This window comes from Pleurodeles waltl, chromosome 3_1 (assembly GCF_031143425.1).
Source record: "Pleurodeles waltl isolate 20211129_DDA chromosome 3_1, aPleWal1.hap1.20221129, whole genome shotgun sequence".
Classification (NCBI taxonomy): Eukaryota; Metazoa; Chordata; class Amphibia; order Caudata; family Salamandridae; genus Pleurodeles; species Pleurodeles waltl.
Genome location: NC_090440.1, coordinates 1953248060 through 1953258562, shown reverse-complemented (window position 1 = coordinate 1953258562; position 10503 = coordinate 1953248060).

Sequence of the window (10503 nt, the reverse complement as noted above, 5' to 3'; positions counted from 1 at the left end):
GATGGAGGGTAACCCCACAGCAGCTTACCCATGAACCCCAAGGCCGACAACTTACCCGAAATCGTAACTCTAGACTGTCCCTTACCAATCAATTCCATAATGAACTGTACCACATCCTCCACAACTTCATCCTGTGTTGCCCGACGCCGCGCCCCGGACCCCAGGAACTCTTCCCATGCTTTTGCATACGCCCGCCTCGTAGACGGTGCCAAAGAGTTCATAACCAGTCGAAGCATCCGTGTTCGCCTATTCTCCACATCGCCGCCGGCATGCGAATTCTTCTCAGCGCCACACCCGTGGTTAATCCATGGAACTGCTCCCACTGAGAACGAGACAAAGCATCCGCAATGTCATTATTCACTTCCGGCACATGCTTTGCTCTAAAATTAATGTCATTCCGCAAGCATTGTAGGACAAAAACGCGTTACAGCTGCAATAATCCCGTCTCGCGCGCCGACTGCCGGTTGACCGTTTGCACGACTGCCAAATTATCGACCCTAAAAAGCACCCGCGAGTGCCTCATTTCCGCACCCCATAAACACACCGCCACCAGCAGCGGAAAGAATTCCAAGAACGCAATGCTGCGACCCCCATGCTTCCATTCCCTTGGCCACTCTTCCGCGCACCAGCGCCCTTCCCAGTACAATCCAAAACCTGCTGACCCCGCCGCATTGGAAAATAACTGCGCATCCCATTCCCACTCTCGCCAAACCTTCAGTGGGATCCCGTTAAATGATTCCAAGAATCTTGCCCACATGCGCAAATCCTCCCGCACTCCCACCTTTAAGCGCACGTGATGATGTGGGAGCGCGTGCCCCGACAGCGCTAAAGACAGTCTTCTGCAGAAAGTCCTTCCTGCTCGCACCACTCTACATGCAAAATTAAAATGTCCCAGCAGCACTTGCACAACCCGCACCGTAACCTTACGCCTGTTCAACATTCCAGAAATCCGGCTGATCATATCCGGTTTCTTGTCGGCTGGCAACTGGGCTATGCCTGCCACCGTGTCCAGTTCAACCCCCAAAAATGACAGCGCCGTACTTGGCCCCACTGTCTTTTCGGGAGCCAGGGGCACACACAGGTCTCCCATGATGTCCATAAACCTGCTCAGCACCGCCGCACAATGCGGGCTGCCCGCCAGCGCCGCAAAGAAAAAGTCATCCAAATAGTGTGTTACCCATTGGTGACCCGTAATTCTTATGAAAATCCACTGTAGCGCCGTACTAAATCGCTCAAACAGCACACACGAGCTGGAGCACCCCATCGGCAACGCCTTGTCCACAAACCATTGCCCTTGAAACTGGTGTCCCAATAACTCAAAGTCGTCTGGGTGCACCGGAAGCAGCTGGAATGCTGACTTGATGTCAGTCTTTGCCATCAGAGTCCCCGGACCCAGCTGATCAACCATCTGAACCGCTACATCCACTGACGCATACGACACCTTTGTGAATTCCTCTGGAATAAACTCATTGACCGACGCTCCTTCCGGCCAAGACAAGTGATGAATTAGCCGGAACTGCCCTTCTTCTTTCTTTGGAACAACGTCAATAGGCGACACGATGAGGTTTTCCAAAGACCAAAACGAAAAAGGGGCCCGCCATGCGACCCTCCCTTACCCCCTTCATCAATTTTCCTTGCACTAGTTCTTCCTTCCCGTGCACCGACCGAAGATTCTCTGCCCACCGTCGTACCCGCGCACCTTGATACCCCAAACAAAAACCCTCCTGAAAACCCCGGACCAGTAATTCCGCCTCGCCCGGCCTGTCATAACCTTCCAACCACTTCCCGAGCTGGTCAACCTTAACCGGTGTAATAGCCTTTTCCTGAAACTCCTTGTCGCTGGCGCTGCCCCTCCTTTCCACCATAGTTAGGACCCTGGCCCCCACTTGTAGCTCCCCCCGCACCGGTCGCATTCTGCTGTCCGCCACACCCTGTGACCGGGTGCCGTCCAGCGCCTTTTGAACATTCATGCCGGAACTTACAGTACTCTCTGGTACATATTCCTTTATTGTAGTCCCAGCATGCCCCCGACCGCCCGGTCCCTGCACCTCCAGACCTGCTGGGACTGGAACCCCCGGACCCCACCCCTTGGGTGGGGCGCTCCCGAAAGTGCCGATATATTATAGGCAACCCACTGGCCGTAAAAAACGTTTTCCCAAACTTCGCTTGCCCCATAGTGTGTTGCCACAGGTCTGCGTCTATTTCCCCCCACTGCACTTCTGAATCCGCGGCCATGCGCGCCCGGAATTCTTCGTCGTATTGACGCCAGGCATAGCCACCATAATTGAGCTGCGCCTTCCATATAATGTCCATGTATTTAAACAACGACACAGACCTCTCCGGGAATCGCTCGCAATATACGCTAGCGAATATTAAAAAAGCCGCTGTCCAATTTTCTATTGTGACTGGCACTTTTGGTCGCTTAGAAAGCTCCCACTCTTCCTCTTTGGAGCCTTTTTTCGCTCTGACTTCCCGATGCAATAACTTTAACACATCGACATATTCACCTTTCCAAATTTTTTCTTTCGTCGCCGCCATTAAATGCACCCCTAGAGGCTTTGCCGTGCCCATATACGGCAACTTCACTTTCTTGGCCGCCGGTTCCCCTTCCTTTTCCTCCTTCGCCCCTTTTTCTGCCCCTTTTCCCGACGAACCTTCCAGCCCCTTCGTCCCCGAATCCGCATCCTGCCCGTTTTTTGCCACCGACCCCTCGCTCTCCGTGGACACCCCTGTGTCCTGCATATACACTCCTTTCACCAACCGCAACGACCCCTCTCTCGCCTCCGGCGCCACCGATACCATTGAACAGGATGAAACCTTACCTGGAGATAGCAACGGGGGCTGCTCCTGTACCGTCCGCGCTTCTGCGCCCATCCGTTCCTTGCGACGTCCCCCGGTGCGCGTAACGGCCCGTTTCACCTGCAACGACTGACGGACAGGGTTATAAGCCCCCTGCCCTTTCCTCTCCCACCACTCGGTCTCACTACCACTATTGCGCAACTCGCCCTCTTCCAAACTCCCCTCTGACACCACCTCCTCTCGCTCCGCTGCATGCACACTAGCTTTACCACATCTCACACAGTCTGAATACTCCCCTCTCTCCTTCGACTGCTTCCTGGACGGGCCCGGACGTTGCTCCTCCCAGGCCACGGCGTCGGGGGGCGCAAAACCCACACCTCCACACGGCCTGAAGAAGCGACCGCAGCCCTGGTTTGCCGACCACTCCGTCCTGTTGAAGCCATCCGGCAAGCCGCCCCGGGGCCCGCCTTCCCTTCTTCCCAGTGTAGCCGAGCCGCGTCCTGCTCGTCTGGGTCATCTTCTTCATAGTCCAACGGCCCCTGCCAAACAAGGTCTGGTGTGCCAGTTGAAGAACAAACCTCCCACTGCCCTGTCATTACTACCCCTTCCACACCTTCTGATACCTCTTCTTCTAAACCGACCTCCCCGACCTGCACAGCACTCCTTATTTTATATGCCCCATAATCCCTCTTTCGAGCCCCCAAGGTCCTGTCAACTAAGGGGCCCTCCCCATCGGACCAATCCACCCCCCTTGGCCCTCACCCTCTTCCTCACTGCTCCACTGGAGCATTGTGGGCAATTTTTTGGAAATGGGGACCCTAGGGTCCCCATTCCCCTCCCAGAGGACTCCTGTTTGCCCCCTCCACAGGGTCTTCTTGTGCACTCAGAACCCCCTTTTCACAATGGGGAGCCCCAGACTTGCCCCTCTCCCCTCAATCCAAAAACCCCGATTCCCCTACGCCTCGCACGGCCCCCGTTCCCTTCCTCCCTTTGTTTCCCAACTGCCCCTCGCCCTTGCCGGCAGCTCGCGCCTGTAACGCTGTCGCCTTCAGCACTCCTCTCCCTTGAGGCCGCGCTACTTTCTGCGGCCCCTCCCTGACTCTCCGAGCTGATTCCCAGCTCGCAGAAACCTTCGGGGAAGCCCTCGGGGATGCCGGCCTCCGCGCCCGCCTCCCGGCCCTCCCCTTCCCCACCCTCGACACACCCCTCAACGCCGCCACCAGGAAGCCTCCTCTTACCTGGCCTCGCTCAGCACGCGGCGGGGAGCACGCGGCTACCGCCGCAGCGACTCCCGCCGAGGCCCTGCGCGCCGGACGACCCAGCGCGACGGCCTCATCCTTCAATAAGTCCAATCGGCTGGCCTGCTGCAGAAGCACCACAGCCTTCAAGACTTTCTCGTCCTGCATTATGCCTGCAACAACTATTCTTCAATCCGGTAAGCAACTAATGCAATGACTTCACAAACTAGGCCTGCACTCTAATATATAACTACCACGTGGCAAAGAAAAACTTGGAGCCCCGTCACCTACACACTGGCCACCAGGTCACCTTTATCCAAAATGGTGTCTGGTTTCCTAAAATGTCCGCTTTTATATGCCAACCCTCCCACCCAAAATGGCACCCCGGACGCCCAACCACATCCCGGGTTGTGCCACCTGCCCCAAAAACCCGGGGGGGGGAACTCCTCGTTCCTCCTCTTCCCCCCCGAGGCCCCATTCCAAAACCCAAGGCGAAGCCCCTCTAACTGCTCATCACCCTTCAGGACCCGGGCGGCAGCAGTGATTTCCCCCTACCCGACCGCCCAAGTAGAGAGGAGAGTGACCGGCTAGGATTTTCCCCTGGTGCCGCACCAGTTGATGCACGAAGGCTGACAGGCGGGAAAAGACCTCCGGGTTTCCTACTGTAATCTCTGAGGGGAGCGCCCTCACCATTCTTCCGGTCCTGGCCGCGCCAATGCTATTGCCGTCTAGGCTCCCAGGCGAGAGGAGTCTACTAATGTGATTGCTCCCCCTCCCGGGAGGTACGAGCCTTATAGTAAAAGGCAGCCGCTCCTCGTGTCTGTGGGCAGTTGCGTTGCATTGCTTCTCCGTGGGCGACCCAGTGAGGTCCTCTCGCCAATTTCACTGTGTGCTTTCCCGCCCCTTGCGTTGCAATACCTGAGAGGGCAGGCACATGAACTTGGTGGCAGTTTGAAGTGGATCTTGCCACTGACGTCCCGCCAACATGGGTGCCTTTCCTCAGATCCTTAGGACTACCATATTCACCCCAGTAGGTACGCAGTTGTGTCTGCTCCCTACTTCGTGGTCAGATTAACGAAGTTGCGATAAGAGGAGCGCAGGAGCTCCTATGCTGGCACACCTACCTCAGGTTTGAAAATTGCATGTATGGGGAGGGTAGCATTGTTTTCAGACATGGTGTGCCAAATGGGAATGTTTCCTTTCATGTGCATTTGTGGCTATGTCTTGGAATCTCTGATAATATGTTTATCCTGTTATGTGCATTTTCGGTGATAATGACAACCTGATTACTACTTGTGCTGCAGAGTATTACTAGTAACCTTTGTGTTTACCTGACTACTGATTATTTTCACAGACTATCAGTAACCTGTGTAATGTTCTGACAACTGCTTGTGTAGCAGGGTATTACTGATAAATGTTGTGTTTGGTCTAATGATGTTTTATGCAATACAGTTTATTTATATACATGTTGTGGTGTTTTCCTAGCGTTATATCTATTGTGTCACATGTGTTGTGTGTGTGTTGTGCAAACATATTATACATAACCTCTGGGATAAGCCGGACTGTTTGTGCCAAGCTACCAAGGAGTGAGCAGGGGCTATCTTGGGTGTGTAACTCCCTGCCCTGACTAGAGTGGGTGGGCTCTGTCTGGCTTAGATGCATACCCTAGCCAACTAGAAACCCCATTTCTAACATACCTCAGTCATGTCATGAGCAGCAGATGGGCATTGGTTAACTGAAATCAATCAGTGCTTGGTCCCTGCTCCACACAGGGTAACGGATTGCAGACTTGCAGTGACGAATTATGAGGCTGTAAAGAAGTGTGTCACACAAGCCAACAAATGGTGAGCAACAGACCGGCTCAAATCCCTTTACTGTGCACAACAGAGTCTCAGAAGCGAGATGCATGCGCTAGCGCATGCACTCACAGGCACGACCCTAAAGAACAACTTTCTTATCAACTTTTTTACACTCTTTCTGGTAGAGAATCAATCTACAAGCAGATTCCTCACCTTTTGAACATTCCCCAGGCATCAGTGTAGATCCAGAAATGTTTCCATACTACCTCTACACGCATTTTCGCTGTTCTGCGCGTAAGTGATGTGTGGGGCCTATATAGGCACTACTCCTCTGAGCTGACGTCAGTTGCTTTCGAGAGTGTCCACCCCCTCAGAAGCAGCCCCCTAATAGCAAATTGATAGACAAGTGTGTAGATTCCTAGACGTGAGATCTTATTGTTTGCCATTGTGTAGCAGATCTTAATGCAGAACACGATCCAGCAGTAGATGGTACACTTCTGTACAGCCTTGCCTTTTTTCACTCCAACGAACTCCACAAAGAGCTGATCGTCCACCCAGTATTCTTTGGTAAGATGTAGAAGCTGAGAGCTCTTTTAGGGTACAAGGGGTGGACTCTCTCTACCTCTTTAGAGGGGGGAGGCAGAGTGTAGAACACTGATAGGGTGATGGTTTGACCATCCTGGAACAACATCACAACCTTTGGTAGCAGGGATGCCCTAGTTCGTAAAATCAGCTTGCTTGGGAAGAAGGTAGCGTATAGTGGATGAAAGCACAGAGCCTGAAGCTCACTAACACACTATGCTGAGGTGATGGTCACGAGAAACATGGTTTTGATGGTGAGGACCTGTAGGGGACAGCGATGAAACAACTAAAATGGGGGTACACATTAAATAGGTAAGGGCAAGATTGAGGTCCTATTAAGGCATCATCAAAGATGAAGAGGGAAAAATACTGCGGCCCTTTCGAAAACCTCATCACAGCCAGTAATTTGAACAATGAAGGCTGATCATGCAACCATAGAAAGGCTGAAAGTGCCAAAAAATACCCTTTAACAGTACTAAGAGAAAGGCCCTGCTGGGTGAGGGATAAAACAAATAACAGGACATTAGACAGTTTGGCCTGGAGGGGGTCAATATGGCGTGCACTTCACAAAAACTACAAACTTGGCCAGCGACAGGCATATATGGAGAAAGGCCTAAGACATTCAGCTTACGCTGTTCAATCACCATGCATGAAGCCATCTCCGGGTGTAACTGATAGTCGCTATCTGCTAGGTGCCAATGGCTGAGCTCGTCCGCTCTTGTGTTCTGGTAGCCTGCCATGTGGTTCATTACCAGGTTGATCCCTTGGTGGTCCATCCAGTTCCAGATGCGCTAGGCCTCCTGGCACAGGATCCGTGACCTCACCCACCCTATTTTTTGCTCTACATATTTCTGGCGCTGACACCCAGGGTCGTAGCTTGGTCAGTCAGATTTGGGGGAGGTGGGGGAGCTTCAGATTTCCCAACAATTACGCTGGCACATAGGGGTCTATTTACCAAAGTCTCACGCAACACAGCGCAGTAGCTAAAAATGCTGCACTGCGCTGCGTGAGAACGCGAGAGCAGGAGGGAGCCATATTTACAAACAAAGTATAAATACGTTTTGTGCTTCAAAGTAAATTGGAAAAAAAGATTTTGTGTCGATTTGCGAACACAGTGCAAAAACTTGGGAAATGTATCCCATAATGTTAAAATACATTATATAACTAGTGGGGGGGTACAAGAGGGACTTAAGGGGCAGTGGAAAGGGAGAGAAATGTGGATTGGCAGGGGTACTCAGTAAGAGAAAACACATTATTTTGTGAAATAAACATTTTTTTCCATTCTCTTTCCAAAAGAGAGAAGGAGACTGTAAGTGTGAGTTTCTAGTCTCTGGGGGTCATTCTGACCCCGGCGGGCGGCGGGAACCGCCCGCCTGGAGGGAACCGCCAGAAGACCGTACCGCGGTCAAAAGACCGCGGCGGTCATTCTGGGTTTGCCACTGGGCTGGCTGGCGACCGCCAAAAGGCCGCCCGCCAGCCCAGCGGGAAACAGCCCTCCATGAGGATGCCGGCTCCGAATGGAGCCGGCGGAGTGGAGGATGTGCGACGGGTGCAGTGGCACCCGTCGCGTATTTCAGTGTCTGCAATGCAGACACTGAAATACAAAGTGGGGCCCTCTTACGGGGGCCCCTGCAGTGCCCATGCCATTGGCATGGGCACTGCAGGGGCCCCCAGGGGCCCCACGAAACCCCTCACCGCCATCCTGTTCCTGGCGGGCGGAACCGCCAGGAACAGGATGGCGGTGAGGGGGTCAGAATCCCCCATGGCGGCGCAGCAAGCTGCGCCGCCATGGGGGATTCCCAGGGCAGCGGAAAACCGGCGGAAGACCGCCGGTTTTCCTCTTCTGACCGCGGCCGAACCGCTGCGGTCAGAATGCCCAAGGGAGCACCGCCAGCCTGTTGGCGGTGCTCCCGCGGTCCCCGGCCCTGGCGGTATTTACCGCCAGGGTCGGAATGACCCCCTCTGTGTGTAGAAATCTGACAGATACCTCACCATACCTGACTGAAAGCACCTGTACCCAAATATTTATAACACAATACATTTATTAGAGAGGTGTAACACCCCAAGCCCTCCTCCCCCTTGAAGCTATGCCTCTGCTGACACCCTCTCAACAGCCTTTTTGGCCAACAGGTCTAGCACTTACTGATGCAAAATGGAGAGATGGTCTTCCGTCAGTCACTGCAAAATGGAGAGATGCTCCTCCGTCATTTGCTGGGTAGATGGAGGGAAGTGTGGCGGGGAAGAAAGGAAGGGTAAGGCATAAAATTTGCAGGCAATCTGCAAGACTCCCATATCAGACGTGACTGTGCCAACCTGGATAGGATTGGTGGATTCTGCCCCATATCTGGTGTCTCTGGCTCTGCAAGGGCACACATAGGAGGTTTGGCAGGTGGAGCTATGGCAGGCAGGGGAGCAGAAGACTGAGCCACACACTGATCTTAGCCACGGGGCAGTGGGAACCTTGGTCTCTCCCATGAAACTGCTGGGTCCTCTACTGGGGCTGGACTGGCTTGTGGTAGGGATGCCAAAGCCATGAAAAAAAGGCTGGAATTGTTGTAAATGGCAAGGCTGAACAGAGAGAGAGCGACCTAGAGAGCGAGCGATAGCCCTAGTCTCTTTGAAGTATTCAAGGGCAGAATCAGCCTGGTTTCCAAACAGGTGAGTCCCATTGAAGGTCAAGTCCATCAGGGAGGACTGGACATTGCCCAGTAACCCAGTCTATAGCAGCCATGCATGGCCCCGAATGGAAATCCTGGTGCTTATAGCTTGCCCTACATAGTCAGTGATGTCAAAGCCACAACAAATTGTGAACTTGGCCGCATCACAACCATCTTGAACTGCCAGCAAAAAGACGAGGTGAAGTTCTCCAGTACACCAGGGAGGCCTTGTGCCAAAGAGTCCCAATGGGCATGAGTGTAACTGTCCAACAAACATAAGGTGTTGATCGAACACAGGGTAAAACTGGCTGATGATACGTGATGTCCCCCTCACCTGCACTGTGTCCCCGGTCCACCGCCAATTGTTTGGATTGTGTGGAGGGACGATTAGTGTAACAGGAAGTGATTTACGACTTCCGGGTCGCCCACCAATTAGAAGCTCCACAGCTGAATATTCAGCTGCAATTCAGATGCTTCCCGCGACGCGCAGCGGACGCGCTTGACGAGTGGCAGCTCTCCTAGTCCTTGGTAATAGACAAGCGCCTGGTAAAGGGCTCCGGTTTCCTTAACCTGTGCATTTCTTGCGCCGTGCTTTTTAAAATAAAAACCTTATTCTGTACTGTATTATTTTTAACAAACTTTTTGGCTAGCACATTATTAATCACTCAGTCATTCCCCTCACCTGCACTGTGTCCCCGGTCCACCGCCAATTGTTTGGATTGTGTGGAGGGACGATTAGTGTAACAGGAAGTGATTTACGACTTCCGGGTCGCCCACCAATTAGAAGCTCCACAGCTGAATATTCAGCTTCAATTCAGATGCTTCCCGTGACGCGCAGCGGACGCGCGCAGCGGGCGCGCCGCCGGCGTGCCAAAGGCAAGCCTGTCTGCGCCCGTCCGCGGCCGTCCGGGGCCTGGGGCCAAAACCCCTGCCCAAAATTCTGCTGCTTACACTCGTAATAATCTTCTGACCCTACGACCTGCCCCCAACCCCCTCTGCTCACTCCTTATCCCTGACACAGCCCCATACAGCTGTTCTTGCTGTAGCTTTACCCTCCCACCACCCCTTCATTGGAGCTCCCTTTGTTATGAGTCTAGTCGAATTCCTCCTCTGACCAACAAGACTAACAAGACTAACTTATCTCTCACCCCCTTCACTTTTCTCAGCCTAAATTGCCGCTCACTACCTAAGCATAAGGGCGATATTCTGAATATTCTTACGGACCTACAACCTGATGCCCTCTTTCTAACTGAAACCTGGCTCAATGAGAGTTCCGGACCTGATATGGCGTATGCGCTTCCCCCCAACTATACCTATCATGGAAGAAATTGCACTGATCGTACTGGTGGGGGCATAGCTTTTATTTTTAAGACAGACTACACATGTAAATGGGTAGACCTGGATTTTAAAAACTGTGAAGCCGGGTTT